The sequence below is a fragment of the Gadus chalcogrammus genome, chromosome 6 (assembly GCF_026213295.1).
Source record: "Gadus chalcogrammus isolate NIFS_2021 chromosome 6, NIFS_Gcha_1.0, whole genome shotgun sequence".
NCBI lineage: Eukaryota > Metazoa > Chordata > Actinopteri > Gadiformes > Gadidae > Gadus > Gadus chalcogrammus.
Window position 1 is genome coordinate 23536979 of NC_079417.1, and position 14679 is coordinate 23551657.

Here is a 14679-nt window from a genome sequence, read left to right on the forward strand (position 1 = left end):
GATGAGCGACGGTATACACCGCGTTATATAGACACGATACCGATACACGCTGATAGGTGCATAGCTAACCTAGATAGATAACCTTGCATCACTACATCACGGGTTCATGAGTTCACTGAACAAAGATTATGGAAATAAAAGACCACTTTTCCATCAGAAAAATCATCAGAACCGTTATTACCAACCCATAGACACTAAAAGCCAAAACCTTTCTCACATGCACACCCATCGCGAGTGACGGCTACGCACACACATGCACACCCATAGCGAGTGACGTAGGACGTAAAGTCCCGCCGGGGCTACTTGCACAAGCACTTCCTGATTCGCCGTAATACAGCTTCCGGTCAAATATGGCGACGTTCTACACCCTGTGTTTACAAGAGCTTCCGACAAGAAACATCACTGATGTACTTCGATTATGTAGGGAAACGAAAACTCCGACCAGCAAATTGGAGAAGGGGTTTAGGCTGTATGCTGTGACCTATATTCACAGCTACGAAGGTAAGAAAACTACAGACGCTAGCTACTGTCAAAGTCTAGTCTGTCAGTTAACTGTCACTTTCTAACGTGTATTACGACGCAGAAACAGCAAATTCCGACAAGATTTCTCAACCAGTGTTTTATATCAGCCTTGATGTTTGCCTGTTGTGTTGAGTAATAATAGTTTAATTTATAGCCACGGTTTTGTGTAGATAAAAGTAACATTACCTAGCTACCTAACGTTTCTTTCCATGTAGTAACATGTTATATATGTGATGATGGAGTAACCCAGTACAATTGAAGCTTAATGAATTTGTATGTGTTATTTCATTCAGTGTCAAATAAAAACAAGCTGACAGTGCAGGTCAGCGTGAGAGCCTTGTGCTACAGGTCGATGAGGAAGAGCGAGGCACCACAGTTTGAGTCTAGGCAGGAAGCTGTGTTCATCCCTGTTCAGTGGTGTTTGTTCGGTTAAGCAGTAGCTAAGTGTAGAGTACAGACTACAGTACAGTAAAGACTACAACATTTCAATATTCAAGTTATTTATTGTCGTTTGCACAGCAGAAGTACAGGTACATTGGAATAATTGTGTGATTCTTGGAGTCCACTTTAAAAAAAAACATCTTTATTTTAAGAGGGAGAGAATATAACAGTAAGCATTCAGGATGGTAGGCTTTTTCTAGCACAGTTGCGGTACTTACCTTCATAAGAACCAAGTTGTTTTCTACACCCATGATGCTGAGGTTATATTTTTAATGATTTACCTTTTTCTCTTAGATCAAGCTTTGTGATTCATAAACAAGTGATGAAAAAAGAAAGAGTTAATCTATGGGCTGGGCAGCTGATTTGGCTCTGGAGACACGGACCATCTTGTAGAGACAAGGCTCAATCAAAGACCAAAAAGCCATCAGGTGGTTGTAGCTGGCAAATCTATTCACAAAATACATCACATAAAAAATGTCAATTAAAAGTGTACATCAAAAGTATACATTGTTACCAAAATAATGTCAACAGTAACTACTAAGATTTTATCGCATATATATATGCATGTGTATTGTGTAGCCTCTTTGGGTGCAGTTCAATAACTACCCCAACTTCCTGTAAGACGACCTGATGTGTCTGGATATCCAATGCCATAATGTGGTCTCTTTCTTTTTAGAGTAGTGTTCCTGTCCGGGCCATATCTTTGGGAGGCGCGGTTTGGTGGTTTGCTGTGTGTACTTGCATGCAGATAAGTAGGGTGTTATCAATTCATAAATTTTCCAATTGTTTATTAATAGTATTTTTGTTCTAGGACCAGCATTGGTGGAGTTGGAGACGGTCACATTCTGGCGCTGTCGCTTCAGTGCTCCTATTTTCATCTCATAGAATAACATGACTTTTTTCAACTACTTAAAAATAAACTTTTGTAGATTTGAACTGGAAACACGTCTCTGTAAGTCTTTACACAAATCTGTATTATAAATGTTGTTTGTTTCTGTACTATTGGTGCGGTCACATTCATGTATATAAATTCTGATAATCCCCAACTCCAATTACACCATCTCTAAACATGCCACTACTTGTGTGCTATTTATCATTCACATAGACCTATTAAGAAATAATAATACTATTAATCTGTAACGTAAAGCTATTTTCTTACCAACAATGTCCCTGCCTGACACATATCCCCGTCACGTAGGGACTAGGCTAATGGCATAGGCTAATACAAAAAATGTGACTGTGAAAAAGTGACTTCCCTTGTCACTTTTTTTTTCATTTTGTAAATGCCAGGTTTTATGAACATCCTTTCTGTACCGACAGCGATATATTTTTGCACTTCTTATGACAAATGTACTTATTGTAAGTCGCTTTGGAAAAAAGCGTCTGCTAAATGCCCTAAATGTAAATGTAAATGTAAATTCGGATGTCTGCGTCGGAGCCAGCAGACCGCTGCAGTCCAAACTCTCGCTGGAGACGTAACTCCTGTAGCTAGTGATGGGCAAATGAAGCTTTTATAAAGCATTGAACCAGTTGAGCCAATGTTTCGAAAATGGGTTCATTACTCGAAGCTTCAGTGACAGTGACCTCTGCTGGCGAAGTTCGAGGCTGCAGTGGATTCAACGTATCCTTGCTTTGAAAACTATTTGACGCACAAACACACAAACCCAAATACTTAATAGCATGATCTTTTCACGAATAAAGATTGATCTAAATACAGATGTCTAAATTGTTCTTAAAGGGAAATGCCTAGCCTTCTGTCCAGATAGGCTAACTGATGGCTAGGGTAGGCTAGGGTATAATTGAAACAGCATATAAAAACTTTCCCCTCAGGAATGGGATTCAAACGCGGATCCTCCACTCCACAGACAGTGTGTTATCCCCTAGTCTACTCTAGTAATCGATACCTTACGTTGTTCTATTACATACATACCGTACTATGCACAACTCCCGTAAACGATTGTAGCATCGATTGTGTTTTTTTTTTTTCATTAAATAATTAGGCGGTGACCAGCTGGCTTCGGGCAAGGTTGGTTGGGTGTGCTTGAGTAACTCTAGGGGGTGATTATGTGGGATGGGGTTAGACACTCAAAGATTTGTATTGAGGTAGGCTGCCTTAAGGCCTCCACACACCGGCGCCGCAGCGCAGCGTCGCGTATTTTACGCGCGTCAAAAGCACGCCCCTAGCACCAACAGGAGGCGGCGCGACCATAGGGCGCGACGGCCGCGCTGCAGTATAAAATCAGGAAGTCACCTGTCAATCAACCGCAGCAAAGACACGAAACGCAATGGGTGAGTAGCCTATTGTAGCCTAGTTTATTTATTTTCCATCTTTTTGGCTGAATAATTGGAAAAATGTAGGCTAATCTGCGCAGTGAAAGTATGTTTTCAAGCATCAGATCAACTTAGTTTGTAGGGCACTTTATCGTTTTATTTACTGTCATTTCTTATTTATTTTATATTTTGCAATTATTCATCTACTGCATCAACAATCTCAATAACTGCAGGACCTTCTATTAAGCCTTTTTAGTATATAGTGCAGTCACCTTTTAAGGCCTATTGTTATTGTGTGTATTTATTGTATTGAGCTCCTGGATGGCTTTATTGGTCCCCATTGGGACCAATACAGTATCTATCAATCTATCTATCCTTAACATAGCCACACATTTACATGTATGCAGCCAGTAGTTATCCATTTTAATTGAGCAAGCTCTTTTACATTTTATTGAGTTTTTTTTATTTCAACAGAACAAATAACTGTTGCCAGACAGAGGGGGGCTGCCCTTCTTCTCCTGCAAGGAGCAAGGAGAAGACGAAGGGTTTGGGTGCACCCCATCAATGAACGGAGACAAGAACAGGGGGTATGCCATAATCTGGTCCAGGAGCTCCGTGCAGATCCTGAGAGGCACGCCAATATTTCAATTCGCTACTAAGTGTGCAATGGCAGAACCATATGGTGCAGCCTATATGATGACCTATAATCTAGTTATTATCCCTCTCTGGTATACTCTTTTGCATATATATACTTTTTTTTTTATCCCTCGGGATAAATACAGTGATGTTATTGCTGTGCTGGATTCAGTAGCCAGTGTATTTTATTTGAGTGCTCGAGACACTTAATGTTATTTTTCCCTAAATCCAGAGAGACAGTTAATACATGATCTGATACCAGAGAGACAGTTAATACATGACAATGCATTTTTGAGCTTTGCCTGTGTTTCCTTTTACTTATCTATTTTATTGTATGAGAATGTTTCTATGTGAAGCACTTTGAGTCTGCTTCATGTATTAAAAGTGCTATATGAATGAAGTTGCCTTGCATTAAATAAAAAAATATATATTACAAGTAATCTGGTTTCTACCTACATGGTGTGATTATATGTGACTTGATTTCGTCTATTTCCCATTATGGTTAATGGTTTGGGTACTTAGTCCACCATTGTTGATTTCTCACCTGAAGATCCAATCTCCAGAGCTATGGCTCGCCAGGCAATGACCTTTTTGGAGTTGTCTTTTTAATGACGGGAACTTTGGTCATACAATTCGACATATTTTTCCACCTCGACGACCAGTCTCTCATCGTCCATTCTCGTAATTGTTTATCACAAACGAAAGAGGGCGACATCCAGTGGTGAGGGGTAGATATGGAGGTGCCTACGGGACCCGGGATGTACAGCTTTTGTATGTTGTATGTTAGCTTTTTCAGGGGCGGCGACGCTCGGGAATAGAACATTGTCTCGAAGAGTAGTTGGGCGGCGCGGCGCGGAACGCTACCGCGCGGCTAGTCGGCGCCGGTGTGTGCTAGTACACCCGGAATAATGGGGGCAGACTTTTTGACGCGACGCTGCGGCGCCGGTGTGTGGAGGCCTTTAAGGTACGGCCACACCAACCGCGTTGCTCGCGTTAGGGGCGTTGAAAATCGGCATTTTTGCATAGGGAACCATTGGTCTAGGCGCGGTACACGCGTTGAAGCGTTGAAGCGTTGCGTTGGGGGCGTTAAGGCTGGTTTATGCTCGGTTACGTAAGCGTAAGCGCAAGCGCAAGAGGCCCTTGCGCGCCCTTGCGCCCCCCTTGCGCGACTTCTCACGTCTTGCGTGCGTCGGGCGATTTTTCTAGACTTGCGTCATTTTTTACGTAAGCTTTTACGCGAGCAGCCCAGCCTGCAAGGCTGTGATTGGTTTGCTGGTCTGGTTACTACTTCCTGTCTGGAGTATCACCCGGCAGGCTCATATACAAAAGCATTAACCTGAAGTGAAGTTAACTTTGCTGCCAACACATTATGTCGTTTTAAAATGTAGAGAGATATGCACATTTATACAACCCCAATGATCAACAACTTCATCACCCCTGTTCCTCTGTCTGTTGCCATCATTCACTGTGTATGGGGAGAACACGATCTGGCACATAAACAAACCAACGACTCCCACAGACAAAGACGTCATTCTCGAGGTGGTCTTCAACGAAAAACTTTCCTCCACATATTACTCCACCTACTGTTCTGGCGGTAAATTGCTTGGCAACACGCGCAACACGCGCAACCTAAAAGGGAGCATGAATTGCTTTGAGTAAATTTTGCGCAACAACGTAACACCAACGCTGAAGCATGCAGCCGCCTTTAGGCGCGGCAGTTGCACGTAATTACGCACGTAAACGCAGTAACGCGCCCAACGCACCAAAGCCCGGAGTTCAGAAAATTGAACTTTCAACGCTCCAACGCGTGACGCTTAGCCGCGGTAGCCAATCAGCGTGGAGCTTGACCCGACGTCACTGGCAGAGAGTAGTGAGCTTGCACAGAAGCATACGGCCGACATCTTTCTTTTTCCTTCTGGGTGGAAATAGTAACATAGTTACGCCATTAAATGCGTTTATGGAAACATTTCTAGCGAGAAATGTGCATTTTACTTTCATAATGTTCGATCGGTGAATGTGAAGGATGTTTGGTTTGATAGTTATGACGAAGAGGGAACGCTCCGTTCACTTGCATGGACATAGACTAATCTAGCTGCGTTGGCGCGTTGGAAGCGTTGAACCACCACACACTGGTCAAGCGTCAGGTTAGGCGAGGTACTCGCGTTGTCCAACGCGAGTAACGCGGTTGGTGTGGCCGCACATGGATTGAGTCGGTTTCTTTTTTTTTGCTCAAAGCTTCTCCACCGAGCCGCGGACCAGTGAAATGATTCATTCAGGCAACGAGGCAGTTGCTGGTTCGGATGTCATATGTCACGTGGTTTTATTATGATACATTTACGAATAAGATACATCTTATCAAAATACAGATGTCTAAATTGTTCTTAAAAGGATAGACCAGCCTATGTCCAAATAGGCTAGTAGACTAGGATATTGAAACAGCATTTTATAAAAACCTATTACATATTGACTTATTCTTATTCTATTCATTCGCTTTTAAATGTTTTTTTCATTCGCTTTTCTAATATGTATTGTATTTCAATCTTGCCCCAGTAAAGCACTTTGAATGGCCTTGTGCCTGAATTGTGCTATATAAATAAAATTGCCATGCCCTATTCTTCGTACCGAGATTAGAATCCCGGTCTATTGCACCAGTCAGTGTGTTATCCCCTACCCTAATCTTGTTGACACAACACTTGTTTTATTACATAATTACTCTTCGCAACTCCCGTACATGGTTGTTGCTCTGATTGTGTGTTGTTATTTTCTTTTTTTCATTAAATAATTAGGCGGTGACCTGGCTTCGGGCAAGGTGGTTGGGTGTGCTTGAGTAACTTTGAAAGGGGGTGATTATGTGGGATGGGGTTAGACACTCAAAGATTTGGTATTGGGGTAGGCTGCCTTGGTTTTTCAACGGCTTATGGCTTGAGTCGGTTTCTTTTTTTTGCTCAAAGCTTCTCCACCGAGCCGCGGACCAGTCAAGTGATTCATTCAGGCAACGAACCAGTTGCTGCTTCGGACGTCACATGTCACGTGATTTTTTTTGCTCTGAAGCAGTGCTTCTTGGGAGTTGTAGATCGGGGTTTGAAGCACGTATCGAAGCTTCAGTGTCACACTGCCATCACTACCTGTAGCTCCTTTCTCAGCTCCTGTACTTCATTTGAGACGCTTTCAGCAGCGGATGCGGACATATCCATGGCAGCCGGTTCAGGGACAGAGCAGTAGTCTTGATCGTTGAAAAGGAGATCAACTTCATCTTCCGGAGGGGCAGTTTCGACGAACCGATCCACTCTCTCCCACACGCCGCGCCTTGGGGTTTCGACTGTATACTGGTTCAACTCACAAATGGGCGCTACGGCACCTTTTGTAAGTCTCCTTCGACCCTGAAGAGTAGTTGGCTCAATCATCTTGTCAGAACTAAAGTGTCTGCTACAGATCTTAGAGTGATGACATATTTATCCCGGCGTATGTTTACAATCCATTGACTCCTCACGTCAGTTTGGCTCGGAAAGCCATGGAAACTTAATACCCCTTTGGATTTGGATGACGCTTTACAGTGGGGGACACAGCAGTGCTCGGCGTAGGTTTCTCCTGCCTATAACAATGAACCGTTTTTAAATGTTTGCGGTCTTGATTCATGTCTAAACATAAAGTGTATCAACGTCAGCTGGCTAGCGCGATAACCACACAGACCGGAACCGGCCGAGCTGTATTATTTGAAACAGGAAGTACGTCACACAGCTTAGGCCCCGTTCACACGAAGCCGATTTCATGGCGAAACCGCAAAGGTCTTGTACGGTTCGGCCTTCCGTCCACACGAAGCCGGCGAATCCGCTGACCGAAACCGCAAACTTCTGAAACCACCCTCGGAGGTGGTTTCAAATCTACCCGGTTTCGTTTTGGATTCGTGTGTACGCCTGAAACCGACTGAAACCGCAAACCATGACGTCATCGCCCCACCCCTCGACCTCCTAGCCAATGGCTCTTAAGCCTGCGGAGTCTCAGAAATCACATGCGAGCATGCGCATAAGGGCAGCCTTTATGCGCATGCTCGCCTCTTCTTATTATTTCATTTCTTCTGGACCAGAAGCAGCGCCCCTTATGGGCCTGGAATGTGTACTACAGCGTTTCTACAGATCTACCCGGTTTCGGCCGGCTTCGTCTTTACGGAGATACTTCGAAACCGGATAGATCGAAACCGTAACGGTTTTGCCCATTTCGGCTTTGTGTGAACGGGGCCTTAGTGCATACACGGAGCTGTGTTCGAAATAGTTCCCTATCATGGATGTAGTCAGTGGTCAAGTTGTAAAAAAAAGCCAGGGGGGATGGTGGATCCTGCTAGGGGGGTCCGGGGGCCTGCCCCCCCCCCCCCCCCCCCCCCGAAGATTAAAAACAAAAATCCTAAAGTGGTGACTTATTTTTTGATATTGTTTAAGCACAAAGATAATTATTATATTCTATTACTGTAAAACAACATGCATGCTATGGATATATTACGTGTCAGATACTCCTGTCATTGATCTTGACCAAGGCACCTCAGAATTAGAGTTGGTCCCATGGCTACCACTCCTACATAGTTAGGGTAAATGCAGAGGACACATTTTCCCACTGGGTGCAAGTGCAACTTCATACTCATGATACCTATACATCTACTGGGAATTCATCCAATAAACATTGTAAATGAACATGAATCCTCTCAAGTCAAGTCCATTTTAATTCAAGTGCAAGAACATGGATTAAACAAATATACCCTTTACAAAATCTGAAAATACTACATACAATATCAAAACCTCACAAAACATTGTAAATGAACATGAATCCTCTCAAGTGAAGTCCAAACAAATATACCATTTACAAAATCTGAAAATACTCAAACAATATCAAAACATAGTAAATGAACATGAATCCTCTCAAGTGAAGTCCAAACAAATATACCATTTACAAAATCTGAAAATACTACATACAATATCAAAACCTCACAAAACATTGTAAATGAACATGAATCCTCTCAAGTGAAGTCCATTCAAGTGCAAGAACATGGATTAAACAAATATACCATTTACAAAATCTGAAAATACTACATACAATATGATATAATACAAATACAAATAAACTGACCAGTTTTGTTCAATGGCTACCTACCCCATTCTCCCCTACAGTATCTTATAGAAGCTTCCAGAGAGTTTCGTAATCATGTTTTTTAATGCAAACTTTCACGGCTCTTGCTCTCAGATCATTAGCCAAGCAATGACTTTGAAGCCAAGACTTGACATAAACATCTGGTTTGAACATTTGTAGTGGAGGGCCAACACACTTGATGAAAAGCAAGGCTGACATACTTTTCACCTCTAGCGTGTTTCTAGTTGTGGTTAAAATGTTCATCTGACTGAACCCACGCTCACACTCAGCTGTGGAGATGACCAGTGTGTTCACTGCTTGAAGGAGGGGTTTTAGCTCTTCTGGTGCTTGTGGTGTCATTTCACCAACAGATTTGAGTTTCACCATATCAATATATTCCCTCATTCCTCTCTGAATTTGTCTGCCATTATCAAACTTGAAAAAGGAGCAGAGTTCCTGTATTTCCTTTTCGGCATAACGAACACCACACACATCTGGCCAGTTTGATGGCTGCAGCACTTTGACATTGTTAAGAAAGCTCTGGTACTCTTCTTTGCTTCTCTGTTTTCCAGGCAGTGATCCCATTCTTGATTCAATTTTAGCATCCAAAGCATGAAAGAAATGTTGGTGGTTTATTTCTCTGCTGTGTCTTAAATTATTTGTCAGTGGCACCCCTTTGAATAGCTTCAAACCCATTGCAGTCTGAGCCACTTCTGCCGCTGGTCCAGGCTGCTCTGCCATGGACTTCAACACACGGACCTGCCGACTGAGAGTTGCTACAGCCTTGGGGAGCGTCATGTTTCTGTCTTGAAGAGAGAGAGAGAATTCAGACAACTCTTCTAAAGCGTCATACATGATTCCAAGATTGTGCACAAAGGTGGCATTAGAAAGGCGATCTATTAAACCACTGAACATGCATCTCTCTGTTGAACTTCTTTTAGGATCAACTGAGGCATTAGAAAAGTGCTTGTGGATTGCAGGGTACTGCTGCCATACAGCTTTAATGGTCCTGTAACTGGATGCCACCCATCTAGTGCTGAGAATACTCCCTATGTTCAGACACTATAAAGCAAGTTCCTCACAACATTCAGTGAGCTCACGACGGTTTTTGGCCGATGCATGATAGAGACTGTACACTTTGTCAAAGAAAAACTGGAAGTCATTCATCCCTACAGTTTCTTCAACAGCATCTCCAACACTCAACTCAAGACGGTGGTTCATGCAGTGCCACACCATTACGTTTGGAAACTTTTCTACAATTTTGGTTGCAACACCTGCTTTACTTCCAAGCATTACAGAAGCTCCATCTGATGCAAAGCAAACAAAGCGTTCACTCAGAATAGCTTCAGAGAAGCCATGATGTGACAGGTTATTCATTAGAGCTTGATAAATTTCACCTGCATTGGTAGCAGAAAGCTCAACTAGATCCAAGAAGAATGTTAGGGGCTCTTCACTCATCCCTAGGCTCGCTCTAATATAAATTATCAATACTGATTTTTTACTGTCAGTTGTAGCTTCATCTATCATAACAGAAAGTTTTGCTCCACTTTGAAGGACCTTTCCAACTACTCTCTTTCGCATTTCATTTGCTATGTGTTGGCTGATTGTTGCACAGGAATGGTTTGAATGTAAAGTTCTTCCCATGTCTAGTCCATTCAAGACTTGCAGATCAATATCGGACGGTAGATCTGTGAAAGGCCTTCCAGATTTTACAATCTTGTACACTGTACGAAATACCCTATCAGTAGTTAAGAAGTGATCCCTTTGCATTTCAGAAGTCAATGTTTCCAATGTCTTTTCTTTTGCTTTTTCCATGGTTTTCTCAGCTGCTTGGTGATAGTCTGACATTCTATGCTTGTGTATTTTCTTACGAAGAGACTGCAGCTGTGCTGCTCGGTTTGCACCATAGGCTGTAACTTTAACGTTGGACCACTCATCAGCAAAATGCAACTGGCTGCTCCCACCTGTACTTGGCCCAACTACTTTCATTTTCTGGCAGGTTAGGCAGCCAAGTTTTTTGCTTTGACATATTAGCCATGGATAATACTTTTTTTTCTCCCTGAACTTGGTAGATGTCCAGCATTCGGGGATATCTTGCTCATCATCTCCCTGGTTCATTGCAACTTTAAAATTTCTTTCTTTTTTGGGGGCACTCTCCCTGTGCCATGGTGCCTGTACACTGAACTGATTAATTTGTTTCGGGAGAAGAGATAAAAGCCCGCCCACATTGAAAATTGATTGGTTGATTTAACGAAACCGGCCAATCAGGATGCTCCTGAAGCACACACGCACACTGCCTCACACACGCACAGTCTCTAGGTCCCTCTCCCTCTCTGTCGCGCGCGCTACACAGATGCGAACGCAGTTTGAAGAAATCAAATCTGACATTAACTTTATGAATGTATGAAAAGTCTAACCTGACGTTGCCTACTAGCAGCTAGCTGCCTGGCGTAACGCCCCGTGCCCACTACCTCCGTCAGTTGTCCGTTGCCCATTGACTTTGAATGGGGACGGACGCGCAATGCATTGTGGATCCGTCCGTTCAGTTGGAGCGTTCGCCACCGTCAGAAAGTTGAAAAATTTTCAACTTTTTCGGCAGCGACGGTTCCGTCATCCAATCAGATCGCGTATGCAAATTTAAGCACTGTGACGCGACTCGGGCTCTGACGATACTGGAAAGCGGGAAAGCGGGTCATCTTGCCTCGCAACAAGCAGGAAGAAGCGGGAAGAACCCGGCGAAGCGATTTGATTGGCTGACGGATGCCTCTGCAAAGACTACTCCCCCATCCGTCAGCCACGCCTTCCCACGTCCGTTGACTGACGGTGCAGTGGGCACGAGGCGTAAGGCTAGTTAACAAGAAAAAAAACGTAAGCTCCAAACTATATCTGTTTGAACTGTTAAATGTTACACAAAAAAAAAACAGTCTAAACAGTCCGATGCCAATATTTTAGGCTGTTGTACAGGTTTTATAGAATATTGTAATAAAATTCAGGCGGTGATTTAAGTTTAGACATGACTAGGCTAGTCCTATATAAAACCATTGACATCCCCACAATTGTTTTATACCTCAGAATTGTTTGTTTGGTTGTATTGTAAATTAGGCTTATAGGCTGTAATCAGATAGCCTCAAAGTTTTGAAGATTTTAACAGTCTAAAAGCTGAACTGACAATTACGTCGCAGAGTCAGCTGAGCCCTGACAATGAGGGTAGGTTCACGAAGTCCGGCAGTTTGGCTGTCAGTGTTTGATCGTGATTAAAAAAAAGTACACATTCAAAATGCAACCCTTCTATCTTCAAGATTGAACAACTATGTACAATTGAACAACTATACTGGCTAATGTAGGGTGAAGATGAAAAGCAAAAAAACAGGGATTAGAGCAGAAGCTTTGGCAAGCGGCCCTGCGTTGCTAAGTAACGAACACCTTTACTGAGCGCAGAGCACAAGTAAGCGCATTATCATAACATCCTTAACTGTGTTGTTATCGCCTCTGTCCAGAGATTACACCTTTGGTGACATATCATAAGTATTCTTGACTTACCTTCGGTGGTACTTTTTGTCCTCTTAAAGCCGAAGTAGTCCCTCAGATCAAGCTGTCCTTGTCGCTTATTGTTGGCCATGTTGCTGAAATCACCTGCTGCGCTGCTATCACTGACGCTGACTGACGTGACATATGTGCACGAGCCCCTCGTCCACAGTATTTTAGTGGCTAAAATACTGTCTATGAGGGGCACGTGACGTGCACATATAAAATGTAGAATGTTGAAAATTAAATAGTGGCAATATTTCAACATTAATTGATCCAATAACAGGGGATGGCCGTTTCATAAGGGGGATGATTTTGACCATTTTAATACCTAAGGGGGATGCCATCCCCCCCCATCCCCCCTCAACTCGACTACTGGATGTAGTGCAGTAAATAGGGTGCACGCCATTTTGTAGGGTGTTCGAATTCTCAGTGGTCCACTATATAGTGGACTTAAAATAGGGTACATACGATGTACCCTACATGTTACTCCCGTATACCACAATGCAATGGGGTCGTGTTTCCCCGGAGGAGAAGAAGAAGCTGAATAACCGCGAAAACGAATACATTTAATGATGGAGTCTCCGGCTTTCGTTTAGAAATGTCAACAATTTATTTGGGATTTAACATGGAATATTTAACATTCAAAATTAATAAAACAAGGAGATGTAACATTCAACATCAATACAACCTCGTGAGTGCCCGGTTTGTTTACATGATGTTGGCGCATCTGTCTGCGTCACACAAATACCCGGCGCATTTACTGACGCAAATGACGTTTAGAAATCTTAAGCGTGGTGACCGAATTCTCGTTTGTTCGTTCCCTAAATAGTGCACTATATCATGAACACTATATAGGGAATAGTGAGTGAGTGGATAGGGAACGATTTCGAACACAGCTCCTGTTGGCGTTTCTCACCCACCGAAAAGTGTCACCCCAGGGGGCACTGCTGCATATTTTCTGCAATATGCTCTAGTTTGAAGCGTAGACAGGCATGACAAAAACATCCATAAAACATAAGATCTCCCCCCCCAACCATTTACCTTTTTATTAAAGATGCTTAATAAATACATTTGATTGATTTGATTAGCATTTTACAGACCCATACAATGGATAGGGCGTTTAGCACGGTCCTTCACCGTTGCTTCTTTACCCATAAAAAGCTACAGTCAGTGTTAAATTACGCTGATTTACCTCTGAGCATTTCCTATTATAGGCTACTGTGTAAAATGCTGTTTAGAATTAATGTTAGCATCAAGAAAAGGAAGACCCACAGGAGATCTTATGTTTTTATTATAATGCACACGTACATGTTGCAGAAAATGTTCAACAGCGCACCCTGGGGTCCCACTTTTCGTTGGGGCGCAGAATTTGGTGTAACACCGGTAATGAAAGGTTCTGAAAGACGGCATACCGATGTAACTAATTACTGAGGAATAAAATGTATGCAAATCTGTCTGGTACGTTTTATGAAGAATACGTTTCCAAAAAGCATCGGACATATGACCAACTATGTTCTGCTCCATGTATCCAATGTTGACAACGTGACATATGGCTAAGCTAACAACATAAACAAGAGGAGATAGGAAAGGAATTTAACTGCGTGTTTGAGTTCAGAAGGGCCAAACGTGTGGCTACACACAGCATTACAAAAGTCGTCAAGATTGAAAAAGAAAAAAATATTTGTTGCACAGCTGAACGCTGTATCACATCCTGAGCTTTTCTCAATTCACAACACGCATTGCATCAAAATGCATTCCATTCCATTCATCATTCCATAATTTCTCTCTCTTGAGGATTTCTACAATAGACACTGCCTCAGGAGAGCTCATAGCATCCTGAGAGACTCATCCCACCCAGCATGGGCGGAGCTTGGGGGTGGCTTTCGGGACTGAAGCCCCAAATCTCACGTCAAAAGCCCCAGATCTTTTTTAAGCTTTTGAAGTTATGACAACCCTGACATATTCCCTCATGTTTCGACTGGTAGTGATTTTCACCGCTTGAAATTGATTTATTTTCATTTTGAAAGAAACAACACATGGAAGCAATGGAAAATGCCATCTCTCGTTCGGTTGTTTAGAACGGTTTCCAGGACAACGTGACATTTTCTAACCATCACGTCTCTCAGGAGTCTTGTTAAAGTAGCCTCAGGGTGTGCAACAAACATG